The sequence below is a fragment of the Sinohyriopsis cumingii genome, chromosome 15, assembly GCF_028554795.1.
Source record: "Sinohyriopsis cumingii isolate HCF-2022 chromosome 15, ASM2855479v2, whole genome shotgun sequence".
Lineage (NCBI taxonomy): Eukaryota > Metazoa > Mollusca > Bivalvia > Unionida > Unionidae > Sinohyriopsis > Sinohyriopsis cumingii.
Window position 1 is genome coordinate 46030649 of NC_142975.1, and position 14952 is coordinate 46045600.

The following is a 14952-nucleotide window of genomic DNA, read 5'->3' on the forward strand; positions in this document are numbered from 1 at the left end:
TTTTAAATATGTTAACCAGTTTTAAAGTATGTGGCACAAACCATGTCCACGCTCCTAGCCTTAGGGTCAAGGTCTTGGTGTTTGTGTTTTGTATCCAGTCTGTTCTTCTGTCTCGTTGTAGACACTTATTTCTGCGTGATGACTGGGGTAGTCTTACAACTTGAGTTGTTAACCTTCACATATAGTTTATCATTTACGAGAGAAAGACCCATATTGATCGTAAGGATAATAGACCCGCGGTCATGGTCAAGGGAACATTTGTCAAAACGGTTTCTACATGATAACATGAGTAGTCATATACTTAGTGCTTTGAAACATTATAGATAAATTACGCTGATGCAGTAAAAGACCTCTATTAACATTGAAGTTGGTGGGTCAAAGGTTAAGGTCACGATAGCAAAACATCTTGATGATAAATTGAGTCGTCTTACATGAAGAATTCTGAAACTTGTAATATAAAGTTATCTTTGGAGATATGAAATATCCTAATGATTTTGAAGTCAGCAGGTTCATTGCAAAATGTATTATCCTCAGGCGCATGATACAAGTAAACGACCTAATCAGACTCTGCAAATAAGAATAAGATTCGCTACTATGACAATGACCTGTTTCATCTCAGTGATATATTTACCAAAATTAATTCATTCATTTGCCGCGGGCGTGAACCAGATCCATGAAAATGAACTCCATTTATTTTTTCACAGACGTAGTCATGCTAGTGCAGAAATAAATCTCGTAAAGCTAAGCAACTGACAAGGAAACTTTGCAAAACTGCAAACCTTGCAAAAAGAAAGCAAACTGCCAACAAGTGAGTGTTGAAGCAGCATCTACAAAATAGGCTTCAAGATCGTTTTCACGTGTCGTTTTAGGAAATACAGGGTCCACAAATGACGCTACGTACTAAATGGTACAACTCTCATAAGAAATACAGCACCACATAGAGATTTCGTTCAGTTGAGGCGGCCAGATGGAAAAGAGGTCTGCGATCAGCGTGGAAAATACAAACAGGTTTCTATTTGCCACGACGAAAAACTACTCAAAAATGGTTTCACAAACAGTCTTTGCAAAAAACATGCAAGAGAACATCAATTTAAATAACCTTCACAATTTGATCGTAAATATGTGCAGAGAACGAAAACATTGTAAAAGTGCAACTTCCAGAACTTCAGCGTCTTGTCATTGACAAATATATACATATGAATCCGTCTTTAATATAAGCCTGAAAACTGCTCTGTATCTTCTGTAAATTCCACCTGCGAATCCTGACGCGCTTGTAGTTGCTCCTTTTCATGTTCACAAACAGGGATATATTTCTTAAATAGCACTAGTCGCTTATGAGCTGATCTTGCTGTGCGAGATTCCATTATTGATACAATAATGATTTAATTAATCACACACTACAGCAGCATGGAGGGTGCGACCAAAAATGAGTGTCCGACTGGTAAACATACACACATACAAAATCGAAAACACGTTCGACAAAGTAATAAAATGAGCTAACAAAATTAGAAAAAAATTTCGGTCATTTATGGGCATCGGTTTGACGTTATTGACCTTTTATTTTCCTATTGTTTTCGTAGTAAGTTTTATTTCCAAAGAAGACTTGCTCCAAAATTGGTCTGTTTACCACCCTGCTGCTGTTTGCTATGTATTTCTGGCAAGTACATGTGTTAAAGTAACAGTTAAGACAACTCCGTCAGATACAGCAGAAGAAAGCAAAATTGCTTCCCGTGATCAAATTAGTATCTAACGCATGCATGCCATTACTGTGACAGCTTGACCGATATAAGAAATGTAATGTTATTAAATCAGCTAGATTTCTGTCTCAGGAATAAGCAAATAATACTAAGAATTGATTTTGCAGGTTGGGAAATGTTTTCTGTGTGTTTTTTATGTGTCTGTGTGTGTATGTGTGTGTGAGTTTATGCAGTTGCTGAACAAATGCATGAAAAAGACAGAAACAAAATATCTTACATAGCTTTGTAATCCACAGTACAGATTTGTGTGTTCCAGTAAAAGATGAATAGAGTGACTTGAAATAAGGCACATCATATTAACAATGAACTACGGCTTTTTCACATAACGTTGTCAATTCCTATCCATTGCAAGGGATAAGGACGTCAAATCTAAAATCGACTCCACCCATTTGAAAATCTAAAGCATAAACGAATATTGTACTGTCATATGCAACAGAACTAGTTTTAATTAAATGATTTCACTCTTCAGAATTATATTCTGGATGAAGTCTTATAGCTACAATACTACTTTGTCAGAATGTGGTGTAGTTAGGAATGTTTTCGACCTGTTAAATGAGTTAGGGGTGAGGTTTTATCAAAGTCTTTTTCAATGGAGGTGTTTAGAGATTTCGCTTCAATTATTTGCTTTGTTTTGTCGTTTTACCTTCAGAACCAGTGGTTCAGTCATAGCGCTAACTGTGGTATATGCGGCGACCCCTATCAGGAAGTGCCACACCAAAAACGAGGATGGCGACAAATATGCAAATGAGATCATTGGGAGGACATACCTAACGGGCTAAATCATCACAGTAACGGTAAAATTGACTGCTAATCAACTTGGCCTTTTAGAAATCAAACTTTGTCCCCTTAGCGGAAATATAAAACATGTGACCAGTGATAGTTTAAATAGACACAAGTTGACGATAGAAACTGCACAAATGCCTATGTATCGATATTACGTCCAAAAGTACGATAATGGACACTTGACTATCCCATTGAGGCTTCCGAAGAATACAAAGTGTCAGTAATGTGTTATACAATGGAAATATAGAACAGGTGAAGCACTTTTATCAGCTGATTTCTTACGACAATCGACTTTGATTCTGCTAGTGAGTGCGTGCGAGTACGTACGTATCTGTGTTACTTTTGTATGTACTCTTTCTTTAAGTTCACGCACGTGTGTGTGTGTGTTTATATTCAAAGTTTCACGTGTTTTGGGATGCGTTTATTTTAATCGACATTTTCCAACTTTCACCTGGTCTAAATGATTTAACATTTAGATAAAAAGGACGTAACATATTATTTGACTGTTGCCATGAAAGCAAATAATGTGACCTATTGTGTACACTAAATTCTGTTTCAGGGTCTTATCCAGTACCTCGTTTTTAAAAGTTTGGGAAATGTAGCCAATATAAAATATCGGGGTAGTGAAACTTAGGAATAGTTAGCTAGACATGTCAAATTGTCTCCAATGCATGAATTACATGACAATAACGAATTAATAATAATAATAATAATAATAATACGAAGAAGAAGAACAGGAAGAACAAGATGGTGAATTGAAAACATTAGGTTAACGGTTCATATGGTCCTGACGACATTTAAATACATTATATGTTTAAAATATTTCCAGCAAAAGTCAATGCAATGGATATCAACGATACGTACAATAAAGTTACTCACTGCATGAATAATAATAATCGCTGCCAGCAAGCAATGGTGAAGGCGAACAACAATGTGTGTATCGGATTTAGCTTGACGTTAAGACAGCTCATGACTTCATTGATTAAGACATCTTTAACTTGTTTGTTACATTAAAGCAAAATTTAAAAAACTAACTGACGACGCGAAAAATCAACTTGTTTTTTATCTTTATTTTTATAAAGAGAATTCATTAACAAGCTTTCACACTCTCTTGTAGTTGAACCTGATTTGAAATTTCCATTCTCAGTTTAATACACAAAATGCTCGAACATAAGGCTGCTAAACACAAGCCCCGCTAGACCGAAATTCAATTCTTCTTTGAACGATAACTAAATAAGCAACAGTAAGAGGTGAAGTTACATTATTAACTTATAACACTTTTAGGTTTCTTAACATTTAGTTATTCACAAATTACACTTCGAGATATCTGATGTAATTTGTTTGAAAAAAAATACTTTTTGGGGAAAGAAAATGAGAAGCATTCTAAGTTTTCATCTGCTGAAACGACTGCATCAGCTGCCGTTTCGTGGAATTCACAGTACTCAGGTTGCACCAGGAAACGCAGTTGTATTAAGATGATAAGCAACATTAAAGGTTAAAGGAAACAAATTATTAAACAGTTTTTGTGGGTTTAGTACGGCACAGTAAAACAGGTAGGCTATTCAGTTCCAAGGCACTTGGATTAAAGTTCCTTGATCAGGGACTTACGAATACGCAACGCTAACCGACACACTTTCGACCATTCTCATGATGCCAGTCAATCTGACAAATCATATCTCAAATGTATGCCGACATCCGCCGCTCCGATGTTGTAGCTGCATTCATACTAATTTCCTTCCTAAGTTTGGTAATTTCATTGTATACCCGACTTGGATATCTCTGTTCATTTTTCCTTTTCCAAGCTTTGTCATTTAACTATCAGCAAATTGTTATCGTCTTTTTGCTTTTTTTATCTGCCGCTTGTCATATTTGATTAATTATTACCACCATATTTGTATGTGGAAAGGACTCTCTAATATCGTAAGTTTAAATTAAAAAGAAAGAAAAAAGACTGCCAATAACATATGTGAAGACTAATATAAGAGATGAACAACTAAACAACTTTAAAATGACTCACAGTGAAAACATTACTGATATATATATATATATATATATATATATATATATATATATATATATATATATATATATATATATATATCCAGATTACAACTATGTTCACATCGAATTAAATCATAATATATGGGTTACTCTTTATCTGGATGCATGTTTTGTGTTGGAAAAGGTAGTCACATACAAATAGGTGTATCGGAACTGGAAAGTCGAGATCTACGTTCGGTAACACATTATACATATTCTCTTTTGTGAGGGTGTAGAATGAGATATAAAACTGTTGGGATGTCTTAGGTTTAATGCATCCTCGTACTATCTGATTCCTCCCTCAAGCGGTCTGTTTCAGGTTATATAAGTATCTACTTTTTTTAGTAAATTTATTTCGAATCTGGAACCCCAGAATGTTCTTTGAAGGAGAGACATTGCATCACACACATTTATCAAATATTGGTCGTTAAAGGGAAGGCTATGACAAGACTATCAGGCGCCGTAGCGGACAAAAGCTGATCCAATGAGAAAGTTGCAGTTGAAATTTCGGTGTCGTATGTCGAGAAATCCAATATCAAGTGTTGAATCAAACTGCGTGTCCTTAAAGTTACATTTTCTATATCGAGATGTTAGATTTTATATGTTGAATTTTACGGTGGTGGTTTAAAGTTTTATTTCCTATGTCGGCGTTTTACAGTGTATATTTTTAATTACACAGCGGTGGTTGAAATTTCAATATCATATGATTCCATAATTCACACGTTGTATGTAACTGTTTGTAATGAAAGTTCCATTTCATATGGCGAGTATTTATTTTTCATCTGTTGAATTTCACAGCAACGAGAAGCAGCCTCCTTGTTTAAAAATAACGCGGTCCGTTCACTAGAGCGACCTCTAGCGAAGAAATTCATAGTAACTCTCGACCTGTGAATGGTAACTTTCAAACTGTAAATGCATGAAATGTAATGGTGCCTCATAATTGAATACACGGATGATTTATCTTAATACTCGATATTATTTTGAATTGTTAAAGTGGACATTGTTTAATGTTACTTTTAACACCAACACATCCAGGGGCGTATTAACCATTAAGCAGACTAAGCACGTGCTTAGGGCACCAGGGCCAAAGTTGAGAAAAGGGTGAAAAGAAAAAAAAACGAATGAAGATTTGTAAAAAAAATTGATAAAACTAGTGCAAATTGATCATAATGTTCTGTTTCTTGATCATGGTGCACCCTAGGGTTATCTTCCCAGGTGTACGTGGAAAGGAGGGGGGCACCAAGATTTGTCAGTACTTAGGGCACCAGTGAGCCTTAATCCGCCCCTGAACACATCTTTTCACCATATAAAAAATGACAATTCTGACAAGCACAATAACATGTCCAATCACCGCTGTGGAATTCAACAGATATAGTCTAAAAACTCACCGTACGAAATGGAACTTTCATCATAGTCAATGTGATTCAACATGTTAAATTGAAACTCTCGACATATGACATTAAAATTTCTACAACCGCCGTGTAATTCAGAAGATACAATCTAAAAACTCGACATTGGACATAAAATTTTCAACCGGCCCTGTGTAATTCAACAGATGAAATTTAAATACTCAACATATGAAATGGAACTTTCAACATAAACTCTTTGAACCAATACGTAAATTAGGAATTCTCGACGTATGACATTGAAATTTCAACCACCGCCGTGTAATTCAAACGACACAATCTGAAACCTCAACATAGAAAATATAACGTTCAACCACTACTGTTTAATTAAACAAATGCAATCTAAAATCTCGACCTAGAAAATGGAATTTTAAGGACAAGTATTTTTGATACAACATGTCAAATTGGAATTCTGGACATATGACATTAAATTTTCAACGGCAACGTTCTGATTGGACCAGCTTTTGTCCGCTACGGCGCCTCATATAAGACTGCATTATTAAATATGGCTTGAAAACAATTTGGTGGTTTTTCAATGTATGAGCTGAGCATATTTTCAAGTTGAAAGGTTTATTGAAACTGAATCTTTCCTCTTATAAATAAGCTGCACTGTACTACAAATCTTGATTGAAGCTATTGTCACATTTTTAGTGAAATTTTGAAATCTAAAGAAAAATGTGTTAATCGAAATAAAGTAAAGCCTTACGTCAGGAAGGCCCGTGCTACATTAGTGTGATATCGGCCTGTTTATTCTGAAAGGTTACTACACGTGGTGGGGCCCTAAGTGGCCCAGTGGTCTAAAGCACTTACCGTTACGGATCACAGCCATGTCACCTCTGTCTGCGTGGGATCGAGTCTCGGGTTCGGCCTATGTGGGTATGTAAGAAAGCTTGCCAGTAGCTTCTCGTGGGTCGGTGGTTCTTTCCGGGGTTTTCCCGGGTTCTTCCTCCACCTTTAATACTGGCCGCCATGTATAGCCTATCTTGTGCTGAAACATGGCGTTAAACCCCACAACAACAACAACAACAACAACTACACGTGGTGGTGCAGGGACCTTAGGGATTTGTTCATGCGCGTATTGTTTTGTTATAAACTTACTATTGACGTACTCTTTTAATCGGGCAACCGACACACTACTGTCTCTGATTCCACAGCTATCAGTAAGCTCAACCATTTGACGTTTTCACTTAGCCAGTTTCATCAATAAAAATCGCTTGATCATCTGGATCGACACCAACAAAAACGCAAATAATAAAATCAGAGAGAAATCTGCTTTGGTGACAACAAAATAAATAAATATCTACTTCAATTGGTGGTGCAAGTCCAAACGAGTTAAAATATAAACTATCCTGAGGTGTTACCACGTATGCGACGCATTGAGTGTCAGGACCTATTGATGAATCAAACTGACGACGCCAGTTTCACTTGTGCGTGGTACCATCCTTGCAAGTTCATCTCACATAAAAACACTACGAAAACGTTTGATTGAATTTGCCATCGCAAATAAGTCAAGATTGGTCAATGGACGGGTCAAATGCGCGATCTTTTGAGACCGGGTAATCAAAGACATCAGTCCGTGGGTATTCAATGACTTTGTAACTACCCACTTCATTTTTCAAAGCCGTTCCTGATGCAGTACTGACAGCCCTTAACGCTGCAGCTTTTGCAATCGCTGGACCGTCTACTGCTAGCAAAGCTTAATCTCTGCAAGGACTGGAACTATTCCATATGTCTTTGCATTTGTGTCACCTCTGACTAGGATAACTGTAATGTCACTGAGGTTTTTGTGTTTGGCTGCATTACGCTAATCGAACTATGTTTGAAATATATACACGGGTACATTTGCCAGATAATTATGCTAGAGAAAGTTTCAGTGTGACCCATAATTATTTTTGAATGCGTTATGTGCGCAAGTTGATTTTCAGGAAAGTCGACCTCCACTTCCTGATATAGGACATTATAATTTAAACATGAGACACGTTCACTCATGGATTTACGAATTCTCCACAGGTGTATCGATCACCCTTATTCACCACCAGCACCATCCAACAACTGTGTCTTGTCAGAAAATATAAAATCACAACATCTCTAATTAGCACCACCGGGAGCTACACGTGCGTCAAAATACACGAACTGGACTGCCTGAACAACTTCAAGTGTTCCAGTGGGAAATAATAAATCGGGTACAACCTAAGAAAGTCTTGTTGAGAAATCTGCACATACGTGTCAATGTTACAATAACAGATTGTGATACGCACGTGCAGCATGAGGAGTGGATACTGCCAAATCAAGCCGAATTTTTCCACGAGGTTCCTGATGACCGTTAAAACTTCAATCACTCGTAAGGTGTCAAATATAACCTTACTATGCTCTTGACTATTATCAAGATTTACATTTTGAAACGCCACAAACACTTCTTTTGGTGCGTTGAGACCACGTAGAGTACCTATTTGCCAGGTAAATTATCCCCCAATTGCCTGTGCATATGTGATATGTGGTCGGCAGCACACCATGTCCCATGAATATTTTCAAGATCATTAGCGTCACAGCATGTCACAGTTATCACAGATCACTTCATGCCCATAGGCGTATCGTCGAGTCAGATAGATGACGTCCATGTTTTTGTGCCGGCCTTGTGAAAATATGTGTGCGGAGCTGACTTGATTTTCATGTATCACATCGTCATACACTACGAGATTGTTTTATTTGTATCCAAATCGTCAAAGTTAGAGATTTCGTCAATGGTGACAAAGAAATCGATGATGGCGGACAAAGTTGTCTTGGTGTTCCTACCACATTTTAACGCTTTTTGAACTTCTTTTAAGACATCAGAACACGGTTGATCAAAAATCGATAGTGCAATCACTTAAAACCAATCCCAGGTTAACCATAGTAAGGCAACAGTTGGGCTTTGCATGATCCACCAGGGTCAATTATCAGCGCACGAACTGAGCTTTATTTTATGTGATGCCATTAAACAATTGTCTGTCTATAATACGATAATGTCTTCATATCATGTCTTAAAATACGTCCTGCAAATACAACTCAAGTTTAAACACGTAATGGAGGAGCAGCGATTACCGGAACTTCTGTTCAATGTAGAGCAAAGATGTTTATGTTATTAAAGAAAGTTGCAAAGAAGTTTTTAAAAAGGAAAATCGGCGGTGGTGATATTGCGGCTGTATTAACAAAATTACAAGTTTTACACTATGAAGCAAATATCCAGGTGAAGACATCTTTCTGGCTACAATTACCTTAGACCTGCTATACGGCTTGATCTATGGATCGCTTTGTATCATGAAGGGACAAACTTACTTTAGTGTAAATTACTAATAGTCATGATCGTGTCTGCTGGTGAGTAAAGCTGCTGACGAACCCAGGTCGCTGTAACTTCGATCGATCTGAAAAATACCTCAACTGTGTTTAGTGCACTGGTGTTCTAGACACGGTAAAGGACTTGCGACTCTGTTTTGTCATCACATCGAACTGCTATATAACAAAACCCCGCATGGAATTTATTCAACGATTTGCCCTGTCTGATCATTATCAGGAGTATCTGTGTCTTTGTTAGCGTCGGTGAAAGCAGAGATTTTTAATAGAACAGGCAGGCATTAAATTCCGCGTAGATCATATACGAAACTTTCATTGTCGTTGTACTGCAGTACATTTGACAGTGTTTTTTTAGGCTCGGGCATAATTGTGTGTTGCTTTTCACTGATACCACCACCGTACAATACTATGACTGGTGAGCAGTTCTTAAGTCGCAAATTTATGTGAACAATGTCTACATATATAATTTATTATACTATTACTCTCGTAATTGATGCAACGGGTACGAATCCAAGGAAGATTCTTTATCCATACGTATTGTCATATCCATTCTGGTTCGTTCGTTTCACTAAACAACCAAAACAAATCAATGTGAGTTCGGATGTATTGTCCATGGGGAGATAACGTCAGCAGATAAATGCCTTTATCATAACTCAACACATTAACAGCAATACTTTAGTTGAGTGTTTCAAATTTCTCGGTGCGGTTTTGGTAACCTGTACGATAAATTAAGCATCATTAAAGTTGAGTACATCCAGATGTAACTAATATTGTCGGGTCAAGTCTTGATTGCCATCGAAAGAATATATCGCCAACACAACTGCCCGCTCCAAACATCTGTTGTCAAAGTTTTTACGTTTATATGTGACCTTGGCGAGACCTAGTCTACTTTTGGTTTGTAAATGTATTCACGAAGCGGCATATACGGTGAGAGATGCACCTCGACTTGCGAACATTTCTCGAGAGTCCATGGGCACTAAGAAAAGATGTTTGCTTTGATCCCAGCTTGACCATGGTTTTGGAACACCGTTACTGTTCCAATAGTGCCGATGTCCCTGCCTGGAGTGTATGTGAGTGGGGTAATTGCCACGTGAATTTCCTATTCACTACAACAGTCTTGAAATTAGAATTCTGATACTTGTGAATCCTGGGGGTTTTCACGAACATAGCAGATGCTAGACTATGTTTGTGTTCATCCTCAGTAGGAAGACGGTTTTGTTCGTACTGTTCTAATGTTACAGAGATAACAATATATATTGCACCTCTTGGTATTCGAATAATATGTTCATGTGTAAACTGCCTTAGTTGTTTTGCAATTGTTTTATATTTGTTGATTGTTGTTGTTGCCGCTTAAATGGTAGCCTGTGGTGGTGATGATATATGTGCTTTCATTACAAATATGGGTCTCAATAATTCAAGTGTTTCTGCTGTTTTCATACGACATGGTATACATATTCCATTCTGCCGTGTGAGCTCATTTAGCTGTGGCACAGTAGGCCAGCTTATGCTAAGGGAAAACAGGGCTGACAAAGTTGATTTCGTAACTTGACTCCAATGCCACATTTAAGGCAGAGTCATGCCCCTATGCAATCACTTAATATGCGAGAATGTTTTACGGTACTCATAGTGGCATGTTCTGCTACAGAGTTCGTATTTATCCAGGCATACAGCAATGCACTTGTTCCGTCCCAATGTCATCGATCTTCCTATACTTACTCGCGAACGTATCTAGTTGAGACGACTTTGCTCACAGAGCAGATTGTCTGCCGCCGCTTTACTGTCTCTTCCACTGCAATGTCTTTAAGGCTGGGCGGATTAAAATAATTATAATATCCTTCATCCCACGGATATATAGTATATCGAAGTATTAAGTCTGGTAGTCTCAGATAAAATACCTCATTCTCATTGTTCTTCTCTTCACCGAAAAGATATCGGAAGTCGAATAAACTCATATGGATCTCGATTCCAGACCAAACAAAGCTCAAATGACCAGTCACTGAATATTAAACCAACTCGGAGTATATAAAGGTCTATGCGCTGGTATCGAATAACATCGAGTTTTCGAGGCAAAAGAAGGAAAACGACACGTTCTCAATACTGCCTCTTTCTTTCACTCAGTTTATGATTGACTCTTTGAAAGTACAAGGGATACCAGACAAACTAAATTTGCAATTATATAGATGTGTGCTAGTGGAACTAAAGAGTCTACAAGCATCCAATCAGGTTTATCGTGTTACAATTGGTGTCAGAAGTGGGATGCTTTGGATTGAATGAACTACCAATACATTGTATTTAAACCATAGGCAGGTTGTAAGTCGTGGACTTTTTGACAAGTGTATTTTTAGTATTTGCTGGGTTCCCTATATGTACACACTTGTTTAGTTTTTGTTGCCTTGATATCTAAGATTGTTAATTGTTGTTTGACAACCTCTAAACCACTGTACTTAGTTCTTATCACCAAACAATCGTGGCTTTGATAAAAGAACTTGCTGACTTGGGAAAACAAATGGGTTACAAAGGGTAAAATCTTAGAAAATTCATATGGGAAGAACAAGCAAAAGAAAGGAAAGAACGGGCAAAAGAAAGGGAAGAACGGGCAAAAGAAAGGGAAGAACGGGCAAAAGAAAGGGAACTAGAAAGGGAAACTGGAAAGGGAAAGATTGGAAAGGGAACACCAACTCGAAAAGGAGAAAAGGGAATTAGAAAGGGAATTAGAAGAGGAAAGATTGGAAAGGGAACACCAACTCGAAGAAAGAAAAAGGGAATTAGAAAAGGAAAGAATGATACTAGAAATGGAAGTAGCAAGGGAGGCAGAGGAAAGAAGGGTTCAATTAGAAAAACAGGTAAAGTTAGAGATTATAGAGTTAGAAGAAAAAAATAAACAAAGAGTGTACGAAAGGCAATTAGAGTTAGTAACTGTTAGAAAAGGAGAACAAGAGTCTGCCTCTAGCAAATTAATAGGCTTTAAATTACCTTTTCTTGACGATGAAAAGATAACATGGATAGTTATCTTCATCGGTTCGAGCGGTATCCCGATAACTAGAAATGGAAGCGAGATGATTGGGCTCTTCATCTTAGTGCTTTGTTAAAGGGTAAGGCTCTCAACGTATACTCGCGACTCTCTAGTAGTGATGTATTTAACTACGATGCTCTGAAGGAAGCACTACTAAAACGGTATAAATTGACAGAGCAAGGTTTCCGGAAAAAGTTTAGGTATAGTAAACCTGAGAAGGGGAAAACCTTTGGGCAATTCTTCGCTAGAATAGATAATTACTTCCAACGCTGGATTGAATGTGCTAAGGTGAACAGAATGTTTGAGGGTTTAGTGGATTTCTTGCTCTGAGATCAGTTATTAAATGTAGTAGGGCGGGAGTTGAACCAATTTTTTAAGGAAAAAGCTTTCACAGATGTTCAAGACATGACAAAGCAAACAGATCGTTTCGCTGAAGCACATGGTGGAACTCAAAATGTGGTTTCGAAAGATAAGTCTGAGATTCCGTCTAAGGGTTTGACTTCCAGAGAGCCAGCAAAACCAACTGAGATGGGTGAATCTGGTAGAGAAACAAGACGTCAAGGTGTACAATGTTATGTATGTAATGAATGGGGCCATATCAAATCAAATTGTCCAAAAAGAAAGGGTACTATACATAAGGCAGCCGTAGCAATACATAACAAGTACGGTTCTGATATGTTTCATGAAGATATTCTTTTATTCGGTACGTGTATGTTCCCGGAAGCGCGCATACCAACAGCGAACGGTACTGTTTAACGGCCAGGCAGTCACAGTTGTACATGATACAGGTTGCACAGGTGTGGTTATCAAACGTAGTCTCGTGAAGGTTAACCAAATGCTTGGGATAGAGACTCCCTGCATGCTACTCGATCAGACGATCGATCGCGTACCTGTTGCAGGAGTTATGATTGTAACTCCTTTCTTGACTGGAACAGTTGATGCGCTTGGTATGGATAATCCAATTTATGAGTTGACAATCTGCAAAGTAGAAGGGTCTCGTCTGCCGATTATGGAAGGTTTTAATACACCCATAGCTCTAGCCGTTGAATTTTTCGGAACGCGAGCACAAACCAGGCGGGAGAAATGCGCGTTACGGAAGTTAATCGTCCCTGAATCAATCGAAGGAATCTCGCGTGACGAATTTCTCCGGGAGCAGTAGCTCAACACATCCGTGAATTCGATTATTGAGAAAATTCCGTCTAACTACATTAAACGCTGTAAAGGAGGGGGTAGCTCGAGATTTGTCGAAAGAAATGGGTTAATTCATAGGGAGTTTACCACAAAAGGGGGAAATAAATATTGGCAACTAGTAGTAGCTCAAAAATACCGGTCGCGTATATTGAGGGTAGCCCATGAATCTAGCATGGCAGGTCATCTGGGTACAGGAAAGACTAGTGGCTGAGTTCTATTGACCTGGTATGAATAGTGACATTAATAGGTTTTGTCGGTCTTGTGACGTATGTCAGAAAACTGTGTCCAAGGGGAGAGTTTCACGTGTTTCTCTAGGCCAAATACCATTGATCGACACACCTTTCAAAAGAGTGGCTGTGGATATTGTTGGGCCCATGTAACCTGTAACCGATAAGAAAAACAGGTATATCCTTACACGTGGATTATTGTATCAGATACCCAGAAGCCGTAGCACTGCCTAGTATCGAAACAGAGAGAGTAGCCGAAGCGCTAGTGGATATATTAAGTATGGTAGGAGTGCCGGAAGAAATTTTAGCGAATTGCTGAACCCAATTCACTTCCGACCTCATAGGTGAAATTAGTAGGCTGTTATGCATAAAACAACTGAACAGGACACCGTACCATCCCATGTGTAACGGTCTGGTAGAAAAGTTCAATGGCACATTGAAACAGATGTTACGTCGAATGTGCGCGGAACGTCCTCAATACTGGAATCGTTATTTGAATGCTATCCGCTGAACACAGTACATTCAATACCCGTTTTTCTATCGCGTCTTCGCGCCTTTCTACGTACACCTTTAGCATATTAGCATAAGTGCCACAAGAATGTTTAGGCTTTTCGCCCTTTGAATTGCTGTACGCAAGAACAGTACTGGGTCCTATGCGAATCCTACGCGAACATTGCACAGGAGATGTTCCTGAAAACGAAGTGAAAACTACTTACCAGTATGTGCTCGATTTGCACGAGAAACTAGAGAACACGTGTAAAATAGCACGTGAAGAGTTGACAAGATCGAGTCGCAGAAATGCTGAATGCTACAATCGTAAGACGCGCAATATGACATTTGTTGTGGGTAATCATGTTTTAGTACTTCTTCCCACAAGTTATAATAAATTACGAGGTAAAGGAAGTCAAAGATGATATGGACTATAAAGTCGACGTGAATGGTAGGTTGAGCATATTTTATGCTAATATGCTAAAGTTGTACGTAGAAAGGCGCGAAGACGTGATAGAAAAACGGGTATTGAATGTACTGTGTTCAGCGGTTATTGAAGATGACGCGGTAATGGAGAACTTGAGATAGATACTCCACTGGACTATGACTTGCATAGTGAAAGAGAAGGGAGAGATCAGGTGAATGTTAACGCAGAGTTGCCCAAAGGTCAATTTAAACAGGTCAAAGAGCTCCTAGGAAAGTATTCTGATGTATTC